Source organism: Pyxicephalus adspersus, chromosome 7, assembly GCF_032062135.1.
Source record: "Pyxicephalus adspersus chromosome 7, UCB_Pads_2.0, whole genome shotgun sequence".
Taxonomy (NCBI): domain Eukaryota; kingdom Metazoa; phylum Chordata; class Amphibia; order Anura; family Pyxicephalidae; genus Pyxicephalus; species Pyxicephalus adspersus.
Window position 1 is genome coordinate 53,091,852 of NC_092864.1, and position 21,500 is coordinate 53,113,351.

The window sequence follows — 21,500 nt, forward strand, 5'->3', positions numbered from 1 at the left end:
ATACTGTATGTACTTTACTGCATAGTCAGGACAAAGGTTCAAATTAGCTACAAAAGTAATCTGTATTATAATAACAAGCGTCCCACTTCACAAAGCTTTTTTTCGACTTCTATTTGCATAATACTGTGTTTTATCTAGATCACATCTCCAGACACCATTCACAAATTGCTATTGCTCTCCCAATAGAGGTATTTTTCCAATGCAAGTATTACTAATTGTACTGTTAAAACTTACTGTCAATGAGTACTTTATTAGGGGAAAAGTAATTTCACAAAAAATAATGCTCAGGCTATTACGCCTTAGCATAATTCTAGCTTCAGGGTAAAGGTTGTCCAGGCAGAAGAGCGAGGAAAGCGCTTATAGGATAAAGTAAAATAGCACTGAATGAGATAACACAACCTTCACAATGGGTATAGAACCCAGACTTTTACCTGTCAACAGGTTTATCCCAAAGATATTTTGATTTTTTGTGTTTTGTCACCCATAGTGGATCGTTTGCTTTAACTTGCACTACCAACCACTGAAATGCTCCAGAAGAGCTGTTTATGGTGGACTAATCAAAACCAAAAAGGTGGAACCCAAATACACAGCTTGGTGTGCAATGGAGAAGGTGATTACTTACATCTGATTGAAATTACAAGTATTTTTAGGAGGTGTGATTCTTTATCCATCCCAGTGATTTTTGTTCTGAATTGTTGCTATTATATAATTCAGTTTTTTTTGTTTTTGTTTTTTTTATTGAGTAAAAAAAGTTATTTTTTTAATAAACAAATAATTTTTTAACAACAATGAGAAGGGGGAGGCCAGTGGGGGAACAATTTGAAGGTTGTGGTGAGTAGGCTCAATAGTAATGATCTCAGTCTGCTCATATCAGTACAAATTTGTCTAGGTTATTGTGTAACAATGTAGTGAGATACTCCATTAGGTGACCATTCTGTATGCGCCTATAGAGATCTTCTATAGAAGTAGGAAGAGTACACTTTTAGTGGAAATAAGTGTGTGGGCAGACACAGATATGGGAAATGAAATTTGAATATTTTCAAGGGATTGATACATTTTCTATATCCATCTTTTTAAATGTGAAAAAGTACTAGTGTTAAACCAAAATCTGTTTGGTAAATAACATTTAAAACGTGTGATCAAATACAGTAACTGAGTTGTTGTTGATTGATAGATGTGCTTTGGCTGTCATACTGTATTTTAGGTAGTTGGAGATTCAAAAACTAGTTAGAGGGAATGGCTTATGGAAAATTTAGGATGCACTACGCCATGGTATAGGTAGGTCACATGAAATCTGCAGTGTGAAAGCAAGATGAGCAGCATTCTTTAAAACATAAAATGGAAATAGATACTACACCCTTTCTCAGGCTTGGGTGCAGAATGGGCAATATGCCAAGCAATACAGTAGTTAGATATAATGATTCTTGTATCCGGCATTTGCTACTTCACATGATGCTGGTAATAAAACGAGCTACAAGACATGTGACCACATTCACATGAAACAGACAGGACTGATTAAAGAATTAGAGATTCTTTTCATACAAACCATTACTATCAAAACATTTTGGAGGGAAAATGTATGACTATAAGCTAATAATTATCATACATGTAGAAGGCAAGAAGCGATCTCTGAGCTTTCTTAGTTAAACAACACAGCACATATACTGTGACTTTTATGATTTGTTTTGTATTATTGCTGCTATTTTCACAATTATTTTTGTATTAGTTTCATAAACATTGTTCATGGAAAATCTTCATTTGGCAAGCAGAAGAGACGTCAAGTTTTGTAAAGATTTTTATAGTACGTTGTTTTGAACATGACATTAAAATACGTGTGACTTCCAAGACTTGTTTAAATACTACATGAGTGGTAAACTTATCTTGGGGAATAATAAAGAATAGTGCGAACCACTGTACCTCCTCTCCTGAGCTAGCATTCTAACTAAACAGAACATTATGTTTAGTTTGGATTTTAGGTCCTGAGATTGTACACAGGAATATTTTAGAACAATTGAATTTACAAGCCTATTGGTCACCTTGTTTAGACACTTAGAAGGTAAAGGGGGGGCTTTGCTTTCATGGACAGGTCTCTTGGTGGTCAATTGACTGCTGGCATCACCCAAAATTATTTTGTCTTGTGATGTCAATTAGTACAAAGGTATTAAAGTATGGAGCAGCTTTTTTTTTTTTTTTTTTGCATGAGAAAATGATAGTATTTGCATTCAATGCAAGCATATGCATCCTGTTTGTCTTTATTATATACTGGAGTGATTTTCAACCAGCTGTGCCGTGGGAAATTATCCATGTCAGGGGTGGATCGCCATGACTATGCGAGTCGATCGCGGAGCCCTGGCTCAGTTCTGGCTCTGCCCACCCATGTCAGTAAGGCTTGCCATAGTTCCGCACTTGTGGTAGCACAGGACCCGTAGTGTGACAAAGGAATACAGAGCCTGCTATATCTCTCTCTTGTTGGGCGAGTCATAATGCACCTTAGCTAGAACTTTTTTATGTATATTCTTATAAATTGAAGGCATATACTTGTTTCTTTCCCTGTATCCAGTATCTTGATTTCTAGTGGTTGTTAAGATTCTAACTTTCAGGGGATCCAATTATACACTTTTTTTTTGTGAAGAGGCTGCTAGATGTCACTTGACAAATATTTGACAAAGCTGCCTCATTTTTTTTAGCATTTTTACTCAGATCAATAATTGAGTATAACATGTTACTAGGTACTGGAAAAACCATGCACCATTCCAGAATATAACTAAATATTATAGAGATTTACATTCTATTAACAGACAAGAATGAAGAGTGCAAAAATATACCTAATAAAATATGACATAGTTTGCACAAAATGTGTTGCACTCTATTATTTAAAGCTTAGCAGCTTTTAAGTAAGTCCTGTGTTACTAATAATAAAAAAGGAAAGGTGAGGGACTTTAAATGCAGTATATATATATATATATATATATATATTATATATATTTATACATTTACATATGACTATGTTACCGACTAATTAACAGTTGTAAAATTCAACAATACCAGTAACATTAAAAATTCTTTAATATAAAAATTAAAAACAAACGATAACACAACAAAACATGCAAACCACATATGCATAATTTATCCTCATGAATTATACAGAGGATAATTCATTCATATTTGGTTTGCATTTTTTATTGTGTTAATGTTTGTTTTTAATTTTTATATTAAAGAATTTTCAATGTTACTGAATTTTACAACTGTTAGTTACTCTGTAACATAGTCATATGTGTATATATATATATATATATATATATACCGCATTTAAAGTCCTCCACCTTTTCTTTTTCTATTATTTGTTCATTTCAGGATGTGGCAGGTGTAATTTTGTTGAATTAAATTTGGGAATCTCCAGGTTTGTTGATCATTTTAAAGCGGAACTAAAATAAAAGAAATAAAAAATTGTATAGTGCCATACATGCTCAGGCTGTTTTGCAAGGTAAACAATATACGGTATGTTTTAAATATAAAGTATACTCAGTATATATATAAGTATATATATGTTTAGCATTTTTATTGTTGGAAGATCATGTTGACTTGGTCATTTTAAAAGTAGCTCGCAAGCAAAAAAAAATATGGGCACCCCTGATCCAAGTCTTCTAAACAGGCCCAGGTTTTACACTGAGTGAGTATAAATAAGTTGAGAAATTATATTGTCATTATATATACTCTGTTAAGCTACAGAGTGTCATTTTGTAACATTTTTGGTTTGTAGTGTGTGGAAAGATTTTTTCAATGTAAAAAATGTGCCGTGGCTCACAAAATGTTGAAAAACACTGATATACTGCACCCAAACTCAGCCATAGTTGACTTACCAATCACTTGATTACAACATATTTTGTTATGCACAAGCATTTTACACATACTGCCTGTCTTTACAGAAGGGAAGCAAGTGTAGTGATTGCTCCAGGAAAACCCTGTAAGTATGGCACTTTAAAAGCTATGCTGGCTGTAGATGTATTCCTATAAACTAATGATTATTACACATATTGAAATGCACATCTAGATATATCTGTTCCCTAACACTGACACTGAAATAGTTACACAGCACATACACATAGATGTTTGTTTCATTTATTTTTTATTTCTATTATTGCTAGTATTTGCATTATCATTCGTACATGTTGCACAAGGAAAAACAAAATTTGGCCCGGTATTTCATCAGATGAAACATCACTTTTATGAAAGCATTTTATAGCATGCGGCAGAAGAATTGTGCAGTTTTCAATATCAATTAATTATCCATGTGACTTCCAAGGCAATACTGCAAAAAAAAATAAAATGAAACATGAAATCTAGGTTAGGACATATAATAGAATGATATATGGAATTAAGCAACAACATCCCAAGCTGGAGTTTAGGTATTCTGTTTTAATTGTAATGGATCTGAGATGGGACAAATGTATTTAGGACTGGTAGAGGTACAGGTTTATTTACACTGGTATTAGGTTAAATAGTAAAAAACTGTGAAATGTTTTCCTTATTCACAACCCTTAAAGTGTTTGTAAATCTTAACAATAAATCTCTTTTATTTGCACCTTGATTGTGTCAAAAATACAAAACTGCCCAGTGTCTTCTGCACAATACCTGTGTTGTTTCAAAGAGTATTGCGAGGGGTGCTAATCGAACATCTCCATACAAAATTAGGCTATTATACCCCGATATATATAATTGTAGGTTGAAATAAAGAATGAAAAAAAAGCCAGGGTGTTTCAATAGCAGTGAAATGTATTAAATAAACAGTTTCAAAAAGAATTATTGTCTTTCCTATGCATACAATTACAATATTTACAAAGGCGCTGGTTCTCCCCACCAAAGACAGCTTAGAGGGGGGAAAAAACAGAGCTTTCACTAGACAATAATTGGATTTTCTATATATAGGTAATAATAAATCTTGTGTCAAGATGTGTTTTGCCTACTTAGACTTTCTTATGGGACTTGGTAAAACACTTTGTATAGTCAGATTTCATCTTGCAAATGATGAAGAGATGTAATAGAGAAACGGGTGCACTAAAAGTGACACCAGTTTGATCTGAAGGTTGGCATTAGTGGATGGAGGTAAAGCACGGCGTGCAGCAGAGGCGCCGTGTACATGTTTTAAAGCGTGTAATTCATAATATGCCCACCATTTCTTCACAACGTAATTAACCTTTATGTTGTGGAGTTATGAGAGTTGGTCTGAATAGTGTAGCAAACAAACAGCACAGGGCTGACACTACACTGCCTGAAAAAATGTAAATAAAAATGAGTTGTCAGCCCGCACCAGGCTTGGGCAGAACAGATTCTTAAAGGAATTAAACATACAAAGATTTGCATCTATTGAAATGAAAGTGTTTTTTATTTTTGCCCTAAAATATACCTAAAACTAACATATCTAATAAAACAAAAGTAAATGTATTTTGCATTTACTTCATTAAAATCTGATCACTGAGTGAATGCCAGTTTTGCATATGTTGTTCATAGAAGCATCTTTCTGTTTTAGACTGGCAAAATATGCTGTTTTCATTGCAACCAAAGAAACATTATATTTACATGCTTGGCTATAACCTGTGAAAAGGATTTGTTTTAATACTCAGTATTTCAACTTACATTCACTCCCATGTCACCACCAATAGCCATATCTAGGATATCTGTGGGGGCCATATCCATATCGGTTCCAGCCTCCATTCCATCCATACCTTCGACCATAACCATTACCGTAACCGTAACCGTTTCCAGGAAACAAACCGGGTCTGTAGTAACCAGGCCTGAACCCACCATAGTTGATACCACCAAACCCAATCCCAAAGTTACCACCTGAAAAATAAAGGAAAGTATTAAGCCACATGCTGTATCTGTTATATGGAACCCATGATATAATACCTAAAGCTGAAGTTTATTGTGATTGTTTTTTGTCCCCTCTGCATTTTCCTTTTCTCTATCTTGAACAAGCTAATGAGGTATATTGATTAAATACAAGTATTGCTTTTTTACATGATATATTTAGTGACATCATTGCTAGTTTACTGAGGATTCTTTATGCAATGCAGACAGATCAAGGTGGGTAACAGGGGTCAGCTGGATGTTGTACATAGCTTCCTAAAAAAGGAACATGAAGTAATACTCACAAACAATACTGAGCATTCATAATTCAAAGAACTGCTTTAAAATATAAAAAGAGCAGGCCATGGATATTTCAGAAGGTTGAGGAGAAAAAAGCTAGAGGATGCTGGGAAATAGGGCAGGTTCTATGTGATTTGCATTAATATCAATGAATTATATAGGAATTTTACAGAGTACAGTAAAATCAAGCTACATTAGATTCTGTACAAGACAGAAGCCCGCACATCTGTTAAAGATAGACCTCAAGGCTGGAGTTCACCTTTAAAATTGACATCCAGACAGATATAAAGGCACACATCAATGAAGCTTTTTATACAATAATACATCAATTAATTTATTTTTTTATACAGATTTGTTGAAGGTTGAATAAAGTTGAATGATTATAACAAGAAATATGATGATAGGAGGAGAAAGCATTGTGACAGAGGTATATCAGTTTGTTGCTTCAAAATCTGATTTGAGCACATCAACAACCTAAAATGCCTCTGATAAAGAAATGAAATAGGAGGTATTTATTCAAATTAGGAGATAATGAATCTAGTTACTCACCTATGTATAAAGTCATGATTGTGGGTCTAAAAGATAAACAGAGATAAATGGAGTTAAAATATCAGGCATAGCATATAATCCCTAAAAAAATTCCCATAATTGTTCTCATAGCTTGAAGGTTTTAACACTCAAACCCTTCTAAACATATGGATGATGTTTAACTATTGAAGCAAAAGTTGAAACGGTTGACCATTAAAACATATGAAAATATGAAAAGGACTGTTAAAACGTGAAGGAAACCAATTACATACAGCTGTTATTTGCTGGCTTGTTTTTTGAAAGTAGTGAGTGTATGTATCGTTCAAGCTATTATCTAATCAATAAATTAGAGTTTACTCAAGCTAGCATATTAGGACTCAACAAAGTTTCTGAGTTTAAAAATCATTGTCAAATCAAATTATTTTACCATATAACATTTATAACAAATGTTATTTTACTGTCTATTTTAGTAATCAAAACAGTGACTTTCACAAATTCTAATTCTATATAACTCATTTTGAGCTGATTTTGAAATATTTCCCTATGCCCAGTTGACTTTATGTCTGGGAATCTTGCTTAGGCTGATGACAGCTTCCCCTCAGTGACTGAAAACAATAAAAAGAAAATGAAAAGTTGAATGATTATATCCCAAACAGAAAAGATCATTCCACAAGATATTTTCTTGCCAGCATTGAGTGTGATGCGATCTAAATCCATATTTGTTTTGAGGAGAGATCATATGTCTGTCTGGCTTTTACTATTATATTGAAATTTATTAGAGCAGTGTTTTCTGACCTTTCAAACATGGGAGAGCCCCTTAAACTGACTTTCTGGTCTTCAGGGAATCCCTGCTATAATGACTTTATCCACAGCTCACAGTACATAAGTGTGGTGGTCAGTAAGGAGAATGCCTCTTACATTACTGGCCAGTGGGAGGAATGCCACCCTTACAGATAGCCAAAAGCATCATTAGAATCTGATAAACTGACCTGAACGTAACAAACTGCTCATTGTTCAAGAAACCCCCCAGCAATTTCTGAAGGAACTCTAGGGATGACTCAATGACAATCAGAAATAGACGGCAGTAAAAAAACCATACCATTCAATCCTTCCCTACTTTATCCAATACAAAAACAATATACACTTTAGCATTGTATACTCTACAAAGACTATCAGATAACAAACATGGTTTACGTACCAGAAGCTGACTCCTTGCAGTAGAAAGAACTTGAATATTATCCACAGAGAAACAGACACTTTTATATCAATAATAACGCGGGGAGGAGACAATAAATAATAATGAACATGACTAACTCCATTTTTGCTTATCATGTTCCATTTGACATTCTATGTTCTACAGTTATTCTTAGTTACCAGCCTAATTTCTTTTCCATTTTAAACTACCTGGAATTCCTAATACCTGAGACACTTGTTCAGTAAGCTCATTAACAGTAACAACCCAACATGTCACTTCATTATCATATTGCAGGTGACAAACACCTGGACCAAAATCAAGCCAGCAAAAGAAAACCTTGTTATACTTTACACTAAAACTTTAATGCATGGTAAACTCAGGGTATTTGTAGTAATATGTTTAGGTGCAAATTATATGATTTTTTTTAAATTATAATATAATAAATGCTAACTTTTTTTTAATGTTTTGGATAGTATGTAATAGACAACCCAATAATTGTTTTTTTTTTTTATTGGGCAGTACTCTTCTTCTGCTTCTTCTAGTGCCACAGTTTATGAAACTTATTATATCTGTACCCTCTAGTAATTGTTCTAATACATGGTTTATTCTTCTTCTCCACATCTTATTTTTATCTTGTATAGGCCCCTAGATAGTGTGCAATGTACTTTATCTTACTTACTTATTGTCTTTACATGGTTGGAAGGATTTGTCCTTACCAATGTCACATAAACATAACCAGACATTAGAGCAAAGCAAAGGGAAATCCTTTCTTAAACAGTTCACAGAACAGGTGTCCAGATTAGGAGATTTTCCCTCTTAATTCTATTCCTGTGATAACTAAAATTTGATTTTCCATCACATAGTTATCCATTAAAATTATTAGCATGAATACCTTTGCCAGTTGGGAGATCAGCAATAAAGTTTTAAAAAACTTAAAAAAGACTGATATCCATTCATTTCCTTTTGCATGCAATTGGCCATCCATAGTCACAACATGCATCTGTAGGTGTCCTATAAAACAAGATCTCTAAAGTGGGTTTTTGGTAACTTTCTGACTACGTAGGAGGCTGGGAGGCTATTGGGACACAAAGGTTCCAGAGCCCCTGTGAACTTTAAGAATTAATTTCTTCATTTTGCCAAAAGCTACATAGGTGAGTGAGGGCTTGTTAAGAATATATACAGTGGGTTACATATGAGATAGGAACTGTAGGTTTGTTCTGAAGATGAATTTATATGTAATTGGAACAGGTACATTATTTTAATAAATGCAATTAGGACAGACATTTGTCCCAACATATTATTAGTATATACTTTAGTGTATAGTCAGGACAAAGGTTCAAATTAAACTACAAAAGTAATCTGTATTGTAATAACAAGCGTTGTCCCAATTCACAAAGCTTTTTTTCGACTGCTATTTGCATAATACTGTGTTTTATCTAGATCACATCTCCAGACACCAATCACAAATTGCTATTGCTCTCCCAATAGAGGTATTTTTCCAATCTAAGTATTAATAATTGTACTGTTAAAACTCACTGTCAGTGAGTACTTTAATAAAGGTAAATAAACCGCTATTTCCTTAATCCTGTGATCCATAGATCACATTTCCAGACACCATTCACAAATTGCTATTGCAAGTATTACTAATTGTACTGTTAAAACACTTTCAGTGAGTACTTTATCGGCCCTTAGAATAAAATTAAGGGAAAAGTGACATACTCCTTGACATACTTCTAGCTTAAGGTTTGTCTAGGCAGAAGAGCAAGAAAATAGCAAAAAATTTGATAAAACAACTTTCATAGTGGGTATAGAACCTAGACCTGTACCTGTCAACAGAATGGATATCCCAGAGATTTTTGGATATTTTGTGTCTTGTCACCCATAGTAGATTGTTTGCTTTAAGTTGCACTACCAACCACTGAAATACTCTAGAAGAGCTGTTTTATGCTGAACTAATCAAAACCAAAAAGGTGGAACCAAAATACACAGCTTGGTGTGCAATGGAGACGGTGATTACTTAAACCTGATTGAGTTTACAAGTTTTTTTTAGGAGGGGTGATTCTTTATCCATCCCAGTGATTTTTGTTGCGAATTGTTGGTTTTTTTATTTTAGTTGTTTTTAGGTTGTTGTTGTATTGAGTAAGCACAGGTAATTTTTATTACGAAAAATTATTTTATAACAACAAAAAAGGGGGAAGATCAGTGGGGGTACGATATGGAGATTGTGGTGGGTAGGCTCCATAGGTACAATGTGAGGGTGTTAAGCTGTGATATGTGATGATATATGATGTGATAATAATCACAGTCTGCCCATATCAGTACAAATTTGTCTAGCTTATTGTATAACTATATTAGGTGAACATTCTGTATGCGCTTATAGAGATCTTCGATGGAAGGACGAAGAGTACACTTTTAGTGGAAATAAGTGTGTGGGCAGACACAAAGATATGAGAAATGAAATGTGAATATTTTCAAGGGATTGAATAATTTCTATATCCATCTTTTTAAAATGTGAAAAAGTACTAGTGTTAAACCAAAATCCGTTTAGTAAATAACATTTAAAACGTGTGATCAAATACAGTAACTGGGTTGTTGTTGATTGATAGATGTGCTTTGGCTGTCATACTGTATTTTAGGTAGAGATTGAAAAACTAGTTAGAGAGCATGGCCTATGGAAAATTTAGGATGCACTACGCCATGGTATAGGTAGGTCACATAAAATCTGCAGTGTGAAGGCAAGATGAGCAGCACTCTTTAAAACATAAAAAGGAATAGATATTACACCCTTTCTCAGGCTTGGGTGCAGAATGGGCAATATGCCAAGCAATACAGTAGTTAGATATAATGATTTATGTATCTGGCATTTGCTACTTCATATGATGATGGTAATAAAACGAGCTACAAGACATGTGACCACAATCACATGAAACAGACAGGACTGATTAAAGAATTAGAGATTCTTTTCATACAAACCATCACCATCAAAACATTTTGGAGGAAACTCAGGTTTATTTATTCTTTGTAAATAGTCCATTTATGATAATAGATGATGTGGCTGAAGGCATCTCTCAGATTATTACTGGCTACATATCTAGGTTGAAAAAAAAAACATGTTTATTAAATTTAACCAATACAATCACCTAAACCTATCTGACTCAATGGAGATCAAACCAAGGTCCTGTTTGTTTTAGCTAGTGATAATTAAAATGAATGCATTTATGATTCCTCTAATATTACCACCTAGATTAACTAAACATTTAAATATATGTATCTCATTAGCAGCTTAATGCAAAAGCAGAATCTCATTACCAGCTTAATAAGAAACTCTAGAAAATTTCAGTTGCATTTTGAGATTTTCTAAAATCCTTTAATTAGTAATAAGCAATACTTATCATTGTTCCTTGGTCCAGACTACAGTGAAGCCACGCAAAGGCCTTATTAATGACCGACGCTGACAAAAAGATGTTATGTTATTTATATTCATGACTTTTCCAGGTCCTGTCACTTTCACCTGCACAACATTTCAAAATCCACCCCTACCTGTCCCGAGAGATCACCAAACACCTCTGTAGTTCTCTTCATTGGCTTCCATTTCACCTTAGAATCAAATTCAAGCTCCTGTGCTTTGCCTTCAAATCCCTACACAGTTATTGTCCCACTTACCTTTCTGACCTGGTAAAAAGTACTCCCCCTGCCGCTCTCTCCACTCCTCTGATGACCTACAACTGACTTCCTCACTGATAACCTTATCACACACACGGATACAAGACTTCTCCAGAGCTGCCCCAACTCTCTGGAATGGTCTTACTCATCCTATTCGGCTTGATCCTACTTTCTGCTCATTTAAAAGAGCACTCAAAACCCATTTATTCAAACTTGCCTGCCCGTCTTCTTCTGTCTTTTGAAATCCTCATTACATCCTACAACTGCATATATCCCTTCCTATTGTGTGTTAATTGTCCCACCTCATAGATTGTAAGCTCTTTGGGGCAGGGTCCTCTCCTCCTCCCAAGTCACTGTCTGTCATTTGCAACCCCTATTTATTGTACAGCGCTGCATAATATGCTGGCACTATATAAATCATGTTTAATAATAATGTTATGAAATGTTACTACTAAGAGAACTAGCAAAGGGAGCCGCAGAAATGCCAGGGATTCTGGCCCTGACCATTGGGGTGATGTCATAATAAAGCTAGGCAACACAATTTAATTTCTCTTGGTGTTATTTTCAATCAATATTAAAACAGCAATTACAATTGATTTGCAATGATCCTAGCTAGCTTGATACTTAATCAGTATTATAATTGTTTTCACCAATATACCTAGTTGTATACCTAAAAAAGTTGTGACACAAAAAGTGGTTTTGATTTTAGAGTGTTGGTTAACCCATCAACCATGGAAAAATCATTGCCCAATAAATGTTGACATTCTGCTCAAAAATTGATTGCATTTATAATCCATTTTGATCTATCAAACTGACTGGGAAAATCACATAGTCTTTGTCTACTTTAGGATGCTAAAGTTTGGGGTTAGATTGGGGTTTTTTACTAAAATTGTTTAGCCTGTGTACGTAGTAAATATTAATTGTCTCAATGCAATTGATAATTTGCAATATGCATACTGAATGCAGTGAAAGTATATTATTGTCGCAGTCAGTGGCAAAAATGCCTCTTGTATTGCTGGCCAGAGGGAAAAATGTCACCCTTACATATAGCCAAAAAGATCATTGGTGTCAGGTAAACCGACCTGGAATGTACTAACTGTTCATTGCTCATAAAACCCCTAGCCAACATTGGAGGAACCTTAGAGTTCCATAGAATCATGGTTAGGAAACACTTCATTATAGAGTTATCAACCCCACCTTTAGTAAATCAACCCCAATGTACGGTGTGTGATGGTCCGTTCATTGGTAAATAGTGTTTGTTCTTTGCAGCGCTAGGTCCTTGGTTTGAAATTAGGCCAGGACACTATCTGCATGGAGTTGGCACGTTCTCCCTGTGTATGACTATAGACTCTGTACAGGACTGCATAATGTGATAGTGCTATATAAATACTGTGTAATAATAATAATATTAATATATATATAATTTGTGTCTTTTCCCACCATTTCTATGTTGTGTGTCTATGTCTATGTAGTGTATTTTATGTGTTTGTTTTTAGTAACACACATTTTGATTGTGTATTTGGATGTACTTTAACACAATTTTATAAATATCTAGCACCATATGCTTTGCAGGTAACATCTTCCAGTTTTACCTGCTTTAAATTACTCTTGTGCAATCTGAGGCTAAAGCAATTGGATGTGTGCATGCAAAGGAAAAATGCAGATGTATATACTTAAACAAATTAGGCTGACAGCTTATCTGCATTTTTATCCATCATTTGTCTGATCAAATTGTCTGGTTGAAATGTGATGTAAAAACAAACGCTGACTGAATACTTCAAATTCAGTTCTTTACTTCTATAATATTGTATGAAATTGCAAATAAATATACTTTTCTAGACACCAGTTTAGCTTATCTTTTTGCAGGATAACCTTAACTAAAAAAGCATGTTGTTTACAGAGCCGCATAATTGACGTGGCTGAGCAATAAATGAAGTAGATAAATGAAAGAGGTCAGCTTATGTTTTGCTACAGCATGTACATTTTAAAATGTGTTTATGTTTTATTAAATAAATGCATGGTAATATAAAATTGTGGATGCCTAAAAAATATTAATGCAATAAAAAATACTTAACATACATTTTTTGACTATCAATAAAGCAAGGTGGTATTACTTTTTTTAATTATACTATTCAGTGTATGGAATTTTATGGGGAGTTTTTTTTCTTACAACCAGCAACATATCTCTTCCCATTTTTAAATTAAATATCAGGGAACACTTTTATTGGCTTCAGGTTGTCTGGGATAAAACCCTAAACTCACCTTCTCAGATAAATTATACATACAATATTAAATATAGAAAGAAAACCAGACAGCTTAGTCAGCCTATATACCAGTAAATACTGGTAAAAAAATAATAACATTAGGTAACAAGACGTAAACAAATTTTGAGCCAAATGAATGGCATGATTTATTTATAGGTAGACATTGTTTGTGAGTAATGTCCATACATGCATAGCTGAAATGTTTAAATAGCAAATTGCATAATGTTATTCTTTAGTTTATAAGGATGTCCTGCCTTATACTTGATCAGCCAGAGCTTTGAAACACAGGTTTTACAAACTTTTTTATACATATTAGTAAATTAGATGTGTCTTTTTTAAATGAAATGTGATGGTACATGTTTCTGTGCTTTGTTCATAAAGTATAAACTTGGGGAGTCCATTTGCACACTTTATACTGGATTGTCTTGTGGAAGAGCTGGGATTTCATATTATTGTAGCACAGTCAAGTTACCACCTGTGTCTCAGTGAATATATATATATATATATATATATATATACATAAACTTTAATTTCTTGCTTCAGCTTGTTATTAATTTCTATAGATATGTAAAATCATATTTGAAGTCATCTTCATCATCTTGCTGGCATATTTATGCTGTAATAGAAAAAAGAAAAGCTAGTCAACTGAAAGAAATAATGAAGGATAAGTATGAATTTTATGTAAAATATACCAGAAAATTCCTTTTTCTTTATTCAGATATGGTATCACAATCATTGTTTTACTTGGCAGAAATATTTTGTAGGTGGTCAAATTGGTGAACAACAAGAGGAAAATAAAAATTATCCCTGAAATGTCAATACGTATAAAACAGAAAAGTAGGAGTAGGGCGTAGAAATAATAATAAAATAAGTACTGTGACTCTTTTGACAGGTAATACATTTGTGATATAGTATCACATACATTATGCTTAGCATGCTTGCTTTTGCCATGAAAACATTGGATCGGCCAGGGGGCGTTAGGCCCGAACGAACTACCGGCTAGGCCGTATCTGGCGTTTGCTGGGCCCTGGCCTAACACTATATATATATTTTAGTAAGGTAGCCATTGGTATGTGTGCAGTAAGTTAATAATTCACCAGCAAAAGAAATGTATAACATTATTAGCATTGTTTTGGAAATTGGAGAATCAATTACTGTCTATAAATATTAGCATTGCCATGATTAATATTTAATAACTAGGCTCCTGTTAAATCATAATATCACATGATGGTGATGACTGCAGCTTTAATCAGAATATGTTCTTACAAAAAATCTATTTACCCATAGCAAAAAAAAATTCAGCTACAATATTTATTTTGCAGTGAAGCTCAGACAGTTTTGGTCACTTCTCCACAAAGAGCTACTGAAAACTGATCCAACAAATGATTTCAAATCTCCACACACAAATTTCAGTTTACTTTTTGATTGTTTGTGTGTTTTTATGATAAACAGTTTGTATTTAAAGTAATATACCTTAAAATTTAATTAATGATAAATATATATATGTATATTTGTTTTTGCACCCTAGGTTGCCTTAATGTTCTGGGGCAGTGTATTAATATATTTTTAGGATTTCCATAAAAGAGATGATTGTCTTTGGTGATGTGTTTATAAGCACAATGGGCAATATACTAATTAATCTGAAAGAAAATGAACACAGTTTTGGAAAAGAGGTTTGTGTTTAAATGGTCAAAATAAATTGTTAATAGTTAAACTACAGAAGTCTTAAACCTGAGGCTTTTACAATTTTTTTTGTAATTAATTTTAGTTATAACTTAGCATCAATAAAGCTGTTTTGTGATGTTGTTTATTGATACACTGTGCCATATTACTTGTAATGACAAACAATTAATAAACACTGTTTGTCCTTAATCCAAAAAACAGAACAGTTCTCCCCTTACAGCACTCAATAATTCTAATTCTAATGTTGCTAAGGACTATCTTCTATAGAAGGCCTAAAAAGAAATCACCTTATTTACATTTTTAACCAAACCCACCTGTACATGGCAAAGGATTAATGTTTTCCATGATGGTCATGGTGGCCATGTGGGCCTGGTCCGTGGTGGCCAGGAGGATGGTGAGTACCAGGATTATGATGATCATGATGCCCATGTGGAGGGGGATGATGAACTGGAGGATGATGTGGAGCATGACCTGGGTGGTGGTGTGGGTCTTGGTGTGGGTGACCTGGTGGATGACCATGGTGCTTTTCTGAAACAGAACATGGTATTTGTTGCTTGCAGATATTGAAAAACATTGATGTTACATTATTGGGTTCAAACAATAATTTTGCAAATAGCAGCCGAAACTCACTGCTGTCACTCCAAGTAATGTTAATGAAATACAAAGAGCAGGTGATGTACTCCTTTATACTCAAAAGTACCATGTTATTAGATTTAGTGGAAAAAGGATAGAAAAATAGGGGCCTTGTGGACTGGGCCTAGTGTGTACTTTACAAAAACTCCATCACTGTCCACCTGCATTGAAAAAGTGATAGTGTCTCTTTTTCATCAAAGCGGAACTAAAGAAAAAGAAAAATCATACTTACCTTTAGTCCCGGAGATACTTCGATGGTGATGGACCTTTCACCGATCCACTACCACTACCACCATCGTCCTACAATTAAAGCATAGAGGAAGCGCTGGGTGCCACCATCTACAGTCTTCTCTCGGTCATCTTGCTACATCACTTGACCTCTCACCACACAGGTGGGAGATCAGTTGACATAGCCCACTGCAAAGGGGAAAAAATAGAAAGCCAATCTTACTGCACATGTGTAAAATCGGCATCTCTTTCTCCTTAGTGAAAAAAATTTTCGATCTCATGTATGCACAGGAGCAGCCAAGAGCCTGCTGGGATGCATGGCATACAGTAGGTATCCGGGGAGGCTCTGTGCTCCCATTAAGTCTGGATTGCCGTGGCAATCATGACTTAAAGGGGCTGTGCTGCATCCTTTTTTTAAAAAAAAGGTGTGTTTCACTTTAAAATTATACTTTTTTATGTAGATATAAGTGTTGTCTACCCTTTTATGTAAAGAAAAAAAACATGATTTTGGTCTGCTTTAGGTACATTTTTTGAAGAAAAGTACTTCCTTCGTATAGGGTTGGAATGGGGATCCGACAACCTCTTTTCATATCAACTGTCCCAAAAAATGTATATTTTTGTAAGTTTAAGAAAAAAATTTACATGATAACATTTTAAAATGATAAAGTCGACCGGTAGGAGTTTATGTCTTGAATAGAAAAAGTCTACATTATAGTAAGTGAGACCTTTCCAGTCAAGCAGCCTTTAAATACTTTCCATAAACTTGTTAGTTTGATAACTATAATCTGATTTATATTTCCGGGTAATCTCCACTGATTTGTTTACAGTTAAATTGTCCTGACAAGAGAGGTGTGGCTACATTTTTAGTGTTTATTTTCTAGCTCATGGAAAAGCTTTTTCAGATGTAAAAGCTTTTCTAGAAAGATTTTTTTCAAAACACAGTATATTGGCATAGTCAGTGTTATATGTAAGCATTAACTGTTTGCTTTGCAAGGGCTTTTCTCTTTGCTTTGAAAGTAATTAAAGTAATTTGAGGGGGTAAAGCTTTGTACTAACTCCTGCCAAAATTTCTAACTGAAATTGTTTTGTTTGAAATGTATTCCACTGTACTCATTATTTTTTACCTTAAGATTTTTTAAATAAATCAATCATAACTAACTTGGTATTTTACATATGTGATATGTTTTTCATTCTGTGCTAGTAGTCATTAAACTAGGCTTTGTTTAATATGGAAAGGTTATTGTTAAGTTAGAAATACAGATAGTGAAAGTAAGAAGTGGTGTGTTAAACACTAGACTGGAAAGCTGGAATTCAAGTAAACAATAGGAAAGTATAGTTGCAGAATGTGTAATAGGGGTATGCAAGCCGGTTACCAAGATCCTTACCTGGATGTGGTTTATGCATGATGTCAAACCTAATGAGAAAAAAACTGTTAAATATGTTAAAACTGTATTGAAATACAGGCTTAAAATGGCATTCAGATTGAAAATAATTAATGGGTAACTGAATCTTTGATTAGGTATAGCTGTGTCATAGGGAACCCCAACTCGTATAATCGCTGGTTTCCAAAGGAGGCAGATATTGGCTGTGCAGCCAATGCACAGTTGTGCTGTTGTGTTGTTGGCACTTAACCACCAAATCTTCCTGGCTTTGCCTTCATATGTGCTCTACATACTCCATTCAATTCATGGAACAGGCATTATCTAGTCTAGCAAGCAATAAATCTCCTTTATATCCATCAACAACTATAAAGGGCAGGGGTCCGCCTAACTGGATGCAAATTAATTGGATAGGTCACATAGATCCTCATATTACATAGTTTTGGTAAATCTAAAGTAGATTGTACAGTCAGAATGTATTGTATTGTGTATGGTAAACTTAAGATAAGGGTGAGGGGGACTTGGGGTACAAAAACAAAAAAGTTACTGGATCCCAATAGTTGTCCCTTAAAACTATCATTAGTAATTATTTTGGGCAACAGAAGGAACAAACAATGCTCTACAGACAGGCCGCTCAGCTAATGCGCCACTCAAGCAAACGGTTCTGCAGTATAGAAAAGAATGGGGGAGAGGGTGATCAGCATGTTTCCACTGCCAGGACTACAATAGTTCTCATTAGCAGTTGGTCATTTAGTGATCCACCAAAGTGGATTACTAAATGACACTGTGGGACATCTGTACTAATGTTAGATTTATTTGCAAGGTGATCAGAATGATTCTTCAGTGAAAAAAATCTAGCGCTTAGTTGTAACTGAACCAAAAGTTTTGGATGAACATACACAAACCTACATTATGCACACGCACAAATTACACATATTTAGAGTATTTTCCATCACTGTCTAGCTACAAACAAACATACAGTTACAGCTAAAACAGTTTAAAAAAGTGCTAACAGCAGATTTCTTTAAAACAGGGGAGACTGTGTAATTCTTTCCTGTTAAAAATCTTCTCACCCACTTGTAAACTTTCTACCCTGCAAATCACTTACAGATAACATTATATCATATTTTTTGCAACAGAGATCTTTTATTCTTACAAAAGCTTTTTATAGGTTTTTAAAACTACCAGTACAACAAACCTCCAAGCCCAGTCATACAGATTAGATATTTTTATAGTTTCCATAGTAAATTTAATTAAACATGAAAGGGAATGCAAATCTGGATTATTCTATATTGATACTTGATAAAAAAAAAGCTGATATCTGATAAAAAGTGAGTAATTGACAACTGCATGGCTTTGTACTGCAGTGATGGGTACAAACCCTGTGGTGGTGGCTCCAACTGATAGTAAAGTATTCCTTTACCTGATCATGCAAAAATCAAATAGTGTATGTCCACTATTACTTTCTTGAGCCTTGCAAATGCAAACACAATGAAAAACACCTGAAAGTCAACACAGAACATGAACAAAAGACCATACCTCTGTGTAGAATTGACCAGTCGAGATCCTATGATGACTTGGCAATGGGATGACAATGTTTTATTTAAAGGAAAGATGGGCAATAGGAGGGGCAAAAAAAAAAACAGACCAAAACAAGTGACGACAGGGGATTCCATTATTGTATTTTCTTCAATATGTTAACAAAACACTCCCCCCTTGTGTGTTACTGTGAACAAAGTTTACCAATAACAGCAAAGTAGGAGAATGTAGAAAATAGCATTTATTGGTTTTACCAGTTTTACACGCACCCTTTAAACACACAAAGCTTTTAGTAGTAGATATAAACATAAACCTAAAACATGCCGTCCATGAGACAAATTATGCGGGTGTGTGTGAGAGGTGGGAGGGAACGGTATTCATAGAGAATATAGAATGTAGAAAACAGAGGAGTAGAAAATGTCCGGTTTTCACTTTAAATAATGCATAGAAATAAATACACAATTAAAGGGAAAAAAGCAAAAAATGTTTTTATATGCAATTGAATAATTGAAGTAAATACAGTTAAAGATTTCTTTACTAAAAGAATAAGGTTGTTGACTTTGTAAAGTGAACATTCAGGTTACATAGGGAATGGTAAGTAATTTGTATTTTTATGCATTGTTTTTTTCACCTGTTTTGTGTGTACTTTTCAGTGTTGCTTATCAAGAAAATACACAAAATTGAAATAAAAAACACCTGTTTTTCCATTTGACTTTTGCAAACTTTGTAGCAAAAAATATAATTTTTGATACAACACAAATGATATTATAACAATAAACAATACCAAAATATAACAAAAATGTATCCTTTGTATTTAAAGTAAATATAAAAGTTAATTTTTAGTAAAATGACTTTTATTTTAAAACTGGTCAAAATAGAAAAAAAAAACTGTTTTTTACTTGTTACATCGATTATGCCTACATTTACAAAACAATCTTATCAAAAGTATTGTACATACTGATTCAAAAGGGCTTTAAGGGGTTTAAATGTAAGAGAGATAAAATGGTTAATTTATCTTCATCTAAGGCACCTTTCCTTTAGAAAATTATAAAATACTATATATAATATACTGTAATTAAAAAAGTAAATAATTATACAGCCATAATTTCTATAACTTTTGTCCTAGGTGACTATAAAACGAAGAGCCCTTAAATTAGTTATATATGCTGTGCAAAGTTCAGGGGGTCAGAGATCACTGCAGCAGCTGTATAGTCATAGAGCAAAAGACTTTTATTTTCCAAAAGGCAAACAAAACACAAAAGTAATGGCTCTCCTTGCACGGCAGAAAAGTTATCTTGTCCTCTGTAATAAGTATGTTCAAATTTACCTTTTTTTCTGAATTTATGGCACAAAGGGTTTCAAGGGTTTGGCCAGTATTTCTCAAACTTTATAACATGGGGGGACCCCTTGAAATTACTTATCAGGTTTTCAGGGAATATCTACTATAATTACTATATCCCCAGCTCACAGTATATTAGTGAGCGGTCAGTAGGAAGAATGCCTCTTACATTGGTAGCCAGTGGGAAGAATGCCACCTTTACAGATAGCCAAAAAGATAGAGAGACACAATCTGCCCATTGCTTAACAAATCCCTAGAAAACTCTGGACCAAATCTGGTCATCTACATCTAACGTCTTACGAAACAATTCAACAGACACTTGGGTACCAATTGAAGTCTCAAAGAACCCCATGTGCCATCTATAACACGGGTTCAATATATACCAAGTTAATATAGGATTTACTGTGTCTAGCCAGGGTATTAGCATAGTAGATCTATGTTAAACCTAGGGCAAATGTTTTCAAAATAAATATATGTGTTTTAAAACAAGATTGCTAGAAAGCCTTTTTTTTCTTAAACTGATTTACCATATGACTTCAGGCTTAGCAACACTTAAATTGACTTTTCTGTACCTATTTTCCTTGGGATTACCAAAGTACTTCACTCATTTCCAGCAAAGTGGTAATAATCCGCTGTTAAACATGTAAAGATGAATCGTATGCTCCACCTGCTGTCTCATGGAGTGTGTTACAACAAAGGAAAGGTAAATATATGCTCACGTGTGGTGATACATGGAAAATAGTCAAACCACAGGTTGGGTTTAAGATCAGAGGCAGCCCAATAAATTACCAGAGCAATTGTCATTATGCACGCTGTACTTGTTTACTCTGACTCATCTGTAAGTATGATATAGTGGCTTTCAGCGTAGGTGTTTTTAAAAATCTAAGCAATTCTTTAGCAAA

At 34.1% G+C, this 21,500-nt stretch overlaps 2 long non-coding RNA genes across 2 annotated transcripts; both read right to left on the reverse strand.

Moving 5' to 3' along the window:
- Positions 1 to 4,109: 4,109 nt before the first annotated feature.
- On the reverse strand, positions 4,110 to 7,945 carry LOC140334564 (uncharacterized). Its single transcript, XR_011921596.1, has 4 exons — positions 7,874 to 7,945; positions 6,697 to 6,722; positions 5,635 to 5,841; positions 4,110 to 4,309 (listed from the first exon to the last, which is right to left on the reverse strand). It is a non-coding gene; the product is annotated as an uncharacterized lncRNA (long non-coding RNA).
- A 5,978-nt stretch (positions 7,946 to 13,923) lies between these two features.
- On the reverse strand, positions 13,924 to 19,311 carry LOC140334565 (uncharacterized). Its single transcript, XR_011921597.1, has 4 exons — positions 19,260 to 19,311; positions 17,727 to 17,755; positions 15,795 to 16,008; positions 13,924 to 14,413 (listed from the first exon to the last, which is right to left on the reverse strand). It is a non-coding gene; the product is annotated as an uncharacterized lncRNA (long non-coding RNA).
- Positions 19,312 to 21,500: the final 2,189 nt, after the last annotated feature.